Source organism: Neomonachus schauinslandi, chromosome 11, assembly GCF_002201575.2.
Source record: "Neomonachus schauinslandi chromosome 11, ASM220157v2, whole genome shotgun sequence".
NCBI classification, from domain to species: domain Eukaryota; kingdom Metazoa; phylum Chordata; class Mammalia; order Carnivora; family Phocidae; genus Neomonachus; species Neomonachus schauinslandi.
The window spans coordinates 93,204,703-93,216,722 of NC_058413.1; positions in this window are offsets into that span (position 1 = coordinate 93,204,703).

Here is a 12,020-nt window from a genome sequence, read left to right on the forward strand (position 1 = left end):
AGAATGAGTACCTGAAGTTCAAGTAAGCAGACCAGATAAAGACATGTCAAACTTTGGTTTTCCCCAGGGCAAGATTCTAATTCTTTTTGCGTAACCTGACCAGCATGGCTTTAGCATCCTCACGAAGGATGGAGGCTTCCCAGTTGCCAGAGCTTCTTCTTTTTGTCCCTTTCTGTCCCATAAGACCCAGCTTGGAATCTGGATCTAATTGAATTCCTATTTTTCCATGTCTATTTTGGACATGGTTGCATTTACACCACATCTCATAGCTCTTAAATTCTATCTTTAAGTTGACTTTACACATCTTTTAGTCAACACTTACTGGGAGTTTACTGTGTGCCAGTCATGTGCAGTGGGCTGGAGACACAGAGCCGGACCTCACAGTGTCACATGTCCTGTGTGAGATATGCTCACATCGGATATGCTGGGGGCACTGAGGAAGGAGACTCTGGGATCATCCAAAGAAGTCCAAGAAGACAGCAGACCCAGTGATAATTGCCTTTACTCTCTCATCCCCTTCCTTATGAGGGCAGAGAAGTTCATTTTAGATGATGGTATTTTCCAGGGTTCTCTCTGCCTTGTTTTCAACAAAAGAGAAGTCATATGTAGGATTTTTCCTTTACCTTCATGTCCACCCCAGGCTTAGATATTCTTACCATGAATTTTCTGAACAAAGCCGATTTCCTGATACTTCAGTCAATTCTTACTGGGCTGCAGAAAGCCGGTCCTGGGGGCCCAGACATACAGGCATATGTAGATTCGTTGGGGGGAAGGTATTGTTTCCCCCCATCATTTCCTCCCCTACTTTAATTTTTCAATCAATTTTCTTTGTTTTCTTTGTTTTTAAAAAGGCATTGACAAGTTGACACCTAGATGTTTCCTAGAAACACCCAAAGCTCTGTTCACATTTCCACTAGCCAGATTTTGTTTGTTTTGTTTTCAAAGTTCTTCTCCTCCTTCCTCACCTTAGAACTTTTCTCACTTTTCCATCAAATTTAAGACACGGATTTTGAATAATTAAACTCATGGCAGAAGAGGAAAATCATCAATTAAATATTGCTTGCCTCTATATAATCCGTCGATTGGTCTGTATTACATAACACTGTGACCCTAGATTATATTAAACTCCCAGAAGAGTACAGACAGCACAACAATTTGTAAAGCACCTATTATGTGGCAGGCTCAGTGCTAACCAGAGTAAGATCAAAATCAGTGTGTCTCCATGCAGTGCATGATAAATATCTGCAGAGCTAAGAGACCCAGGGGCCCATAAACTCAACACTTTTCTAGAGTTGGGCTAGGTAGTCAAAATATCACAGTGAATCTTGGAAGACTTAAGAATGCCAGAAAATTCACTTAACCTCCCCTCATTTGGGAGTGCAGTTTGGTCGCCAACAACAGTTGGTTTGCTCTGTACCTGCCTAGATCGGAGTGTGCAGTCTAACATTCCTGAAGGGCAAAGCATGAGACCCCAGAAGGCTGGCCTCGCTTGCTCCAAAGGAGTTCCCTGTGGTCTTCATGTCATTGCTATTTGAGGCCTGGAGAGACTCTTTGATGAGTGTCGAACGTGCCATGCTTAAAATCTCTGAGGTAGCAGTTTCCACCTTTAAAATATTCCTCAGTGTCTCCCCAGAGTGTTCCCTATTCATCCCCTATTCATCTATCTCCATTTGAATCTTAGCAGGAATTCTGATGCTGCTGAGGCACCTCAGTCCCTGAAATGTGTCTCAAACTATGTTACTGTGTTCTTTTAATTTTATTAATTCTGCACACTCACTGCTTTTGAAACTCATCTATTTCACAAAAGATCACTGGTAAATTTAATCGTATCTTTTTGAAGCCCTTCCTTACTGTGCTGTCATTAATTAATAATGGGGGAAACCAAGAGGCACGGGGTATGATTATTATGAACGATACCTTGGATTCGCACATACTCACTCCCAATGAACTCTAGGCAGTTCATACACATTAGCTCATTTTTCCTCCTAACAGCTGGGCTGGGAGACCTAGATTCTATTCTTGGTGCTATAACAACCTTCTTGGGAAAGGTATTTAGCCACTAATTGCCTCAGTTCCCAACTATGAAAAGGGAATAATGATATGACAATATTTGCTTCTCCCTCTCCTTATCTTAAACCTTTAGAACCTAAATAGAAAAAAAAAAAATCTGAAGAGACTAATCTAAAAGAGGAGAAGGAGTGTGTCTTGACTTTATTTCCATTATGAAAAGGTGAGATACAGTCCTAGGGGTTTGACTGGAAACCTTGGAATCTGAATTGTGGCCCAATCTCTGCTTACTGATGGACCATTGCCTTTGATACCTCTCTCCTTTATACTGGAAAGCACTTAGGGATCCAGAGCTGGTGAATACTATAAATGGGGCCCAATCTTCTAAAGAGCATTAACTCAGTCACCAAAGATGTCTCTAGGAACCATGGCATCAATAAGACTGGATTACACTCTTGGCTTCCAAAGCCTTCCCCTTCCCCCACCTCTCTCCTTTCCCTCAACAACCTCCAGGCTTTGTAGCAATTTCAAAAATATATACCAATGACTCCAGCCCAAGTCACTGGCCTGTATCTTTGGTCTCATATAATCTCTAGACTCTTGGCCTGACAATCTCAATCTTCAAAAGTTCTAGGGGCGGAAATATGCCTCTTTGCTTGCCAGCTTAAACCTAATGAATGGCAGAGAACCTAGACCAAAATAGAACTTGGCTCTTAGATGACGTGTGTCAGCCAAGAATAATGCTTTTTATAATGTCAGGCTTAATTCTATTAGTGCACAGGTATTAGGGATCTCACCCTCTAGAAGGGCCTTGATTTTCTCTATTTCCTCTCTCTCTAAGTTTACCCATTATTATGTAGGAGTCCGAGCTTCTCTCTTTTACCTGCCTAGACTCAAAAGGCTATTGAAATGTACTACTTACAAATTGGTAAAGTCAGACCCCAAGGCAGTGGACCATAGATTACCTTCCAGAGGGCTTCCCAAACAACATGGGCCCATCGGATAAACTCCAGTCCTTGTATGGAGTTAATCTAGAAGCCAAGAAAAGTCCTCTGAAGCTCACCCAATGAGGCATAAGGAGGCAATGGAATTATTTTACATATTCAGATCAAAAATATTATTAAACATATATGCTGAAGACTTCTCTCACCATTGATTTCCCCTAATATCCTAAAAGGCTAAGGAAAGCAAAAAAAAATTTTTTTTTTTTTTTACTAAGTAAAAATTCAAGTATTTAGCCTGACATTTGGAACTCTTAGGGATTTGGGGTATAAAATCTGCCAGATGACTTCTTTTGAGACCATTTGAGCTACAGACTGCTGGTACCAAACACTGCTCCCTACTGGTTCAAAGTCTCATTGCTTTAGGAAGATGGCTTTGCTGATTGGTGCATAAGGCAGCTTCCTCATCCTCCCCTTCCTGGGAGTATTTTTGCCAATTAATGAGGGACTCTTGTTGAGGGAATTTAGATAGTTCACATCTAAAGTATGTTTAGAGTTTAGGGGCTGGAGTAGGAGGGCTGTGGTTACACATCCAGCTCTCCCTTGAGAGTTGCCATCAGCCCCCTAAAGGGATGCATCTTTAGAAACTTGAGGGGTGTCGAAATTTCGAATGTGCATCAATGCTTGTTGAAGGACAGACTGAGCGCCATCATCACGTACCTCCTGTCCTCCCCTAGTCAGAGACAGGAATTGCCCGGGTGAAGACTAAGATGGAAGCTAGCCTGCCAAGAATACCACTTATAAATGCTTAAATATTCTTCCCTTAGGCAAAGTAAGGACTTGTCTAACCTTTTTCTCAGAATACATATTATGAAACTCTGGAGCCTTGAGGTCATATGGTCATGAACCATTTCTAGCTTCTCAGCCTCATTTTCTGAAATGAGGGCATCTGAGCTGGGTTGCTTATCTCAGATCTGGACTTACCCACACACTTTAAAGTGCAAGAGATCTCCCTCCCTGCATGTAGCCCAGAATAGTCCTTCACAGCCACGTCATCCTGGACACTTTATCACTTGATATTACCTCCTAATCCACAGATCAGTAAGATTTTAGACAGAATTTGTCTGGCTTCAAACAGAAACAGCATGACTGCAGAACATTTAGAATGAGTTAGATAGACCAATTTGCTATTTTTCAGAAATACAAATAAACATATAAGTGGGACCTCAGCCAGAGTATAATTCTTTGCAATTAAGGCTGCAATTCACCCTTTATTAAATGTTACTTTTTTAAGAAAAAAGATTTTATTTATTTATTTGAGAAACAGAGATAGTGAGAGAGAGCATGAGCGGGGGTGGGGTGGGGAGAGGGAGGAGTAGGCTCCCCACTGAGCAGGGAGCCCGACGTGGGGCTCAATCCCAGGACCCTGGGATCATGACCTGAGCGGAAGGCAGATGCTTAACTAACTGAGCCACTCAGGTGCCCTAAATGTTATTTTTACGTGGCATTGGACCAAGCATTATTCTAAGGGTTATTTAGACATGAACTCAGCTCTCTCAAAAAGTTCCAATCAAAGCCACATCAGCATACAAGTTAATTAAAAAAACTTTTGCTGTTCGCCAGGTGCTATGCTATATACCAGAAACTCAAAAGTGACCACGTGACAGCCCCTCTCTCCATTCACCTTGGAGCTTGGGGATAGAGACAGCATAGTCTATGGACACTGTCAACCCCAGAGCATCATTGTCTCTCCTCCAGCTGATGGAATTACACTGCCTGCACAGTGCCTGACATACAGTCAAGTACTCAATAAATAATTATTGGCCAAATTGAGCTCAATGAAAAGAATGAATAGATATTAAGGTAGAGTAAGTACAGAGTCCTATGGAAAATACATCGAAGGAGAAACTAGACTAATTCGAGGGGATGAACTGTGGAAAGTGTCATTTACACTGAGACAAGAGTCAAAGAACATAATGATACAGAGGAAAGACCAGGCTGATGGAGTTAGACCTGGTTCAAGTCCTCACAGTGCCCCACAGAGCTGGGCAATTCTAACTATTGCATACCTTCTTCCCTGCCTCTGTAAAACACTAGCAATGGCTTTGGAAGACTAAATGCTGTATTATTTATCTGTAAGCCTCTGTCACAAAGAAGAACCTCAATGGCGGCTATTGGAGGAGTAACAGAGAACAGAACTGCAATGTTAAAGCAACGAATACCTAAGTAGTAAGGTTCAGAGGACAAACGCTTTGAGGGATGGTGAGCGTCAAGTCATGGCAGCCACTGGGAGAGGTGCTATAGACCTTCCTAGCTTCTAAGCCCAGACAGTGGGGGAAAGGGCAGGTGACTTACGGGATTTGTCTTCTTCCAATCCATCCCAGAAGGTTTTCATATTCATGTTCTAACTATAAAACCATGTGGGCCCTGGCTGTCACTGTTCAGTGTGTATACCCTGAGGATATTGTGATGTGTGGAAACTCGATACAGACTGTGTGTGTGTGTATGTGTTTTTATATACATATACATAGAAATATATACATAAAAATACAACCTTTTCCCCTATAAGTTCTTGTAATAATTAGCTTCTGTTGCTTTTATCTTAAATATCCACAAATATACCAGACCTTTTTTCTGTTCTTCCTTCCCTGCATGTCCATTAGGCACTTTCCCACTGTATTCATATAGTTGGATCACTACACACACACACACACACACACACACACACACCTGTTCTCTCCTGGCTTCAGCTTTTTTTTAGGTGAGCTTTTGGGAAATGCCTTGAGATGAACTAGATCGTCAGCTATGTTAATATGGGGGGCTGGGGAGGGGAAGATGTTAGTCACTGACTTTTGGTTTGGGTTTTCAGTCCACAACATGAGATACAACTATAATTTTGACATGGCAAAACCAAAAAAGGTCAAACAAGAAAGTGTGAGAGACCAAAGAAACGGGATGGTGGTGGCCAAAGATGAGGGAAGCTGCTGGGCATAAAAACATTTTAGACCTAAAAATTGGGGGAGGGGAGAGCTAGAGGTGTTTCCGATGATGATGGGGGAGGGAAAGCAGTTGGTGGGGACTTTGAAATTGTGCCAGGCACCAAGAGCCAGGGGCAGTGGCAGAGGGGAAGGCCAGGTAGGACAATTAAAACGGAAATCTGGCTCCTTACAACGCAGCATGAAACGGGGCTACAGAATTTGCTGCAGTGGGAGGTGGGGCCAGTCTGGCACAGTCTGTGGGTTTGAAAGGAGCTGGGCGGGTTGGGGAATGCCAGTCAGCCTTTGTAGTTCTGAGCTCAGAGAGGGGGTGACAAATACTGGGCTTCAGGTCAGAAGCCTGGCTTGGGTGGCTTTTGGAGAAATTTTCCCTCTGCTCCCAAACTCTTAAAATGCGCTCATCACACCACTGGCCTCCAATCACAGCATAAACACGTGTCCTGGAGGCTGTCCTCCAGCAGAGGTTTCGGCCGTGGTACCTGTTGGCTGACTGATGGGGTCCTTCTCCTCTCCTATTCCCTAGATATCCTGAACGGGGCTGAATACAATATCTTTGCGTATTTCCCTTCACCCTTCCCACATGCTTCCCATCTCCCAGACTCCTAGGGTTAATCCCCAGGACAACCTTGCTTTGAAAGAAAAAATGTGGTGAGCCTCCTAGAAGATTTGGATCTCAGAAGCCTCTGTCTGTCCTGCTTCAGCCAGACGCCAGACAGCCGGCTCAAGGAGATGGACATTGACAGAGAAAGAAGCAGTAAGTTTTCGTTGTTGTTTGTTTTCAAGGCTTGGTTGCTCTCCAGAATTAAGGCCCCTAAAAGCATGAGGCTTTCTTTTCTTTATTTTTCCCCTTTCCTTTCCTTTCTTTTTCTTTTCTTTCTTTCACAGCAGAAATAAATAATATCCCCTTCCCATCTTGGGGCTGATTCAGAAAAGCAATTGAATTAGAAAGTGTTTCTTCATTGGTGTTCATATCTTGGGTTAAAAATATCTGAAGTTGATTTGTGCGTGCCTATTCTCAACACTGTAATATTTTAAAATGTATCTGCATTTGTTAAAGTAATTTGTACTGATTGTTCTTCTCCAGAATAAATACTATATATTTGGCTGATTGATTGTAATTATGATGAATTTGTCCCGGCACTTGCAGGGATGTCTTCTTTGCGGATTTTTGTGCATATTTGCTGCTCATCAAAGGGAAGGATAGAAGGACTTTGGAAGGAGGGTGTGGTCCGGCTGATTCAGCTTCCTTCCCGGCCCATCCCTGACTCCTTCCGTCTGCTCCTCCCTCTCCCCATCTCCTACCCTGGTTCCTCAGATCCATCCTGAGCCAGCTGCCAATGAAATCGCATTTACCTTTTGATTCTCTTGCCACCTGTTTTAGACCCAGGCAGATAGGAGACCAGTCCCCACAATCAAATTCATTACCTTTGTAATCTCAGCATTTTTTCAGACCAAGACAGAGACCAGACTATTGCATCCACTCCTTAAGCTTCTCTCATCCTGGGATTACTAGCCAAGATAGTAGTAACAATAATAATACTGTATGTAGAAACTCTCTAGCACATTTCATCTCTGAGAGTCTTACAGATGTTAACTAATTAATCTTCACAACACTCCGTGCAAGAGAGGTAACTATTATTAACCATGATGGAATATACATCTATAATATGCTAAGGACAGCAAAATAGTTCACTTATTTATCATGGTTCACTTGATATAGTAACTGGTATTTTTAAAACACCCATCATAGATACAATAATTAGAGATGTGCTTTTGTTAACAAAACCACTACCCACTTCTAGCGTACCCTTGGGTACTAAATAATTACCCACTTTGTGTGGTTATCTAGCTCACTAATTACCCACAGAAATTGGGGTCAGGTGTTAACTGCTTGAAATAAGTATCCTCCAAAGACATCGCTGAGTTGTATAGAGAAAATGATGTGTTCATAGCAAAACTTTCATAACTCATATATTTGTATATTTTTGTAAGCAGAGTGAACACAGACAGGGGCAAATTAGCTTAGCATGTGAAAATCATGCTAAACTGTTGTTGTGAAGGTAGGGAGGTTTAGGAGAGTCTCGGGAAATTACATCCTCTGTTTACCTTTCCTTTCTGAAGATGAGTGAAAGGACATGATTCCCATAATCTGGCCTTCATATGCAAGCTCACTAAGACAATTGGTGATTCTGGTTAGGAATGATTCATTTTGGTGTTACAGGGAGGCACCCAGTGAGTCAAAGATTTTTTTTTTTTGACAGCTCCACCCTTTATGATTATTCTAGCATGTTTCTTTTTTTCTCATCAGTCTAGTGCAAACACACTATTAGCCAAATCTGAAAAAGATTCTAACCCAGTCACCAAGACTGCCAACCATCTCTTTCTCCTTCCCAATAATGAAAAAAAAAAAAAGTATTAAAGGGAATCCAACACTATGATTGTAAGTCTTTCTCTTTTTGCCTGGATATGTTCTCCGCTCCCGTCCCTTCCCTTCCTCTCCCCTCCCCTCCCCTCCTCTCTTCTCTTCTCCTTTCCCTTCTTCCTCTCTCTGTGTCTCCTCATTTGTTCTTTTCCTTCTCCTTGTCCTTGGCATCCAGCTGTGCTGCAGGTCTCACAGTGAGAGACAAAGCACAGTGTCTGAGCTGAGCACAAAGAAGCTACCTTTAAAAAACATTGACTTGGAGGAAACCTGCATCCTCAGACACCTCCCTCCCTTTCTTGCTATTTACAGAACGCAGCCTTATACTTAACACAGCACGGCCTGGTGTCTGCATGATTCTAGCCAGGAAAATTGGGTGAGGATGGAGATATACCCACTGTGTGTATAGATAGGTAGAGACCCCGATTTTCAGGAGCTACCTGTTTTCCAGGATCAACGTGTAGCCGAGCTTTGAAAATGCACGCCAACAGACATGAGGGGAGACGCTCCCCTGCTCAACTCAGGATGTCTTTCATTTTTATCTTGTGCCACTTTTTTTTTGTCGTCTGAATGATTACTTATCATTATCAAGGGGCTTTAGGCTGATCAATGGAGTGTGTATGTATCTGATGGACATTTGAGTTCCTTCAGAAAGAAGGAAAACGTCTGCAGTGGAAGTAAAGGGTTAGGATGAGCTACAGTGACTGATGAGTTCATTTCGAAATCTACGGGAACGTAAGTGGTAAATTAGTACATACGGCAAATATAGTCAGCGAGCAAAACCTGCTATTGAAAGGAAAGAGATTTTTAGCATTGTAGTCAGCTCACCCCTGAATAGCATGCGTATTTTAAATATAGATTTGAATCACTGCTCTTTTATCTCCCAAAATGCCGATTTCAAAGAAGTATTTGGGCACTGTTGACTTTCCGTCCATAAAGAAAACCCACCAAGATTCACAAAATGCACCACCTGCACTCCAACATGCTTAGGTGTTTTAAATGCCTGTGGGGTGCAGAACAATTAGGCAGAGAACTGCACTGTGGTCTCTCTTCGTCACTCCTTCCTCCCTTTTTTTTTTTTTTTCCTCCTTTCTAGAAAACATGATACCTGATCTCTGGATCTAGCAGGCTGAGGATTTTTCTGTATTTGTATAATACAATGTCTGGCCTTCCCCCTGACCTGCTGGTGTATTTTTGGTCTCATTAGTAGTCAGGGAGATGCCTTAGTGCATCCGGGGCTGCGAGTCAGGATGAGACACTACAACGGAGAGAGGGAGTGAGCGCGAGAGGATATTAGAAGGGAGGCTTGTCTCCAAGATATGGAAGGAAGTGAGAAATGACAGGACCGCAAGCTTTGTATGGAGGAGCCTGGCAGGGCGGGGGAGCGGCGGGGAGAGCCAAGTGGATTCTCAGAAAAGGAGGGAAGCCGTAGAGGAGCTAAAGGTGATTAGAGGGGGATATTGATTCCTTATTCTGCCAGAGATTTAAGCAGGCATGCGAGGAATCTGCACCATGGTTGGCAAAAGGAGACCCGTTGCCTCCTGTAACCAGACACTCGGGCTTTCCAGGAGCCCAGGGAGAGAGCCGAGAAGAAAGGGGGCAGTGTGGTCTAGGAAAATTCAACTTGTCGCTGATTTGTGCCTGATGCTTGCTGTCCGTCAGCAGCCTCCCTTACAATCTTTTTTTCTCTCTCTCCCTTTTTTTCTTGCCTTCTCCTTCTTCACTGAAGCCTAGGGGAGCCAGCAAAGATTAAATGTGCTTTCTCAAAGGCAGCCACTTCATGCTGCTATGTCGAAAGGGCCATTATTATTATTATTTTTAATAGTAAAAGAAAACGGGAGAGAGAGGTTGAGACAGAGAGAGAAGCAAGGTAGGCTGATGACGGACTAGCTTTTCTGGGAGGAAAAGGAAAGTGAGAGAGAAAGGAGAAACCCTGAACTGAACCGGACGATCGTGCCTGAGAAGAACCTCCAGAGGTGAGAAAAAAAAAAGTTGTCTTGAAGATAGGGGGGTGGGGATGCTGAATAGACCCTGTGCAGAGGTAAAGGAGGCATAATTTAGCTGTCTTGCTGGTATGATTCTATTTTGGAAGAGGGGGGGAGACAGGGGAAGAGCCTGGAGCTTTAACGGTTTTTAGTTGCATATGGAAATATATACCAAATATTTAGCATTTTTACTAAGTGCTGGAGGCCCCTCCAATGCCTTCCTCACAGGGGCTGCTTTGTCATTCTCTTTGACTAGCCAGCCATCTACCTTGCTTAGGCTGGAATAAAAGAAGAAAAAAAAAGAAGGAAGGAAGGAAAGAGAAAGGAAGGGAGAGAGAAAGAAAGAAAAAGAAAGAGAAAGAATAAATGAAAGAGAAAAGGGGGAAGAAGAATTTTTAAGAGAGTCCTCTACCCACCCACTTTCCCTCCCTTCCCTTTCGATTCTGGAGGCGGCATGAGAACCCCTGGCACAGAAAACCTCAGCTTCCAGGCAGACGGGGGGAAGAGCGACTCTCTCTCAGGTACAGAACCGGTAGCTTCTGCGAAGATGGAGGGGAATTAGGCTTCTGATTCCTCTGAAATATTGGCAAAAGGCTCCAAAGGTTTGGCGGCGGGAGTGGGGCGGGGGAGACGAATCTCCCCAGCCTGCACCCACCCCTTCCCACCTCGCCTCCCAAATGACAGCCTGGTGCTGGCTCTGCGTGATTTGGCCTTGGCTTCAGCCAAGCAGCTGATGCAGAGGAGGCCCTGTTTGCAGGACTGACTGGCAAAGTGTACGCTAAAGAAAGAAGGAAGAAATTTTTTAAAGCAGCTCTAGGGAGGTTTCTCATTCTTTAAAAAAAATAAAATAAAATAAAAAAAAGAAAGAAAGAGAAAAGAAAAAGAAAGAATTAAAAAAGATTTTTTTAACCGAATACTTTCAAAATTTGATCAGTCCCAGCCCCTCCCTGCACTTCCACCAAATTGCGTTTTTTCTCCCTCGTCAAAGCATAAACTACAGAGTTACAGTCTCTAGATTTGGTGTAATGCTTCCTGCCCCCGCCTCCCCTCCCTGCCCGCCCCGTTGTCGGTCCTCTATTGAAACACCTCGCCCAGGCTAGCGCACTGCGAGCTCACATTTCCCCCCCCCTTGCTTGGAATGGTGTTACGGGAGGCTTCAGCCCTGCTCCGCTTCCAATGGGTGAGTTTAAAACGCTATTCGTATTTATACTTTCATGGCCTCCAAACCCTACTTCTTGGTCTTCTCCTTCTGAAAGCCTGATTTCTGTGATTTTGCATGCGGCATGCTTGCCCAGGGGGAAAGAGATGCCTCGTATTTTCCTCACCGTCAGCTGTGCTAGCTCTAAGTTCAAGCTCTGAAAGGGCATTTAATCCTTGTTTTAGACCATGGTTTTAAAAACGGCAGCGTTTCTGGGTCTATGCCTATTATTTTTCATTTTAGTAAAACTGTTTTGCCCAAAGCTTCAAAGAGTTTTCTCTGATATACACGCGATTGTGTGTTCAGGTATGTATACCTACCTATCCACAGATCCTGCCTATGTGTGTGTTTGAATAGATTATATTTATGTGGAATCTAAATTTTGTGACCTAAGGAAGCTTCGAGAGTGAGGGAATACCCTGCCACCTGTTTGTTGCCTTTTAGTCATGAACCTGGAACAGAAATTGCCTGTCA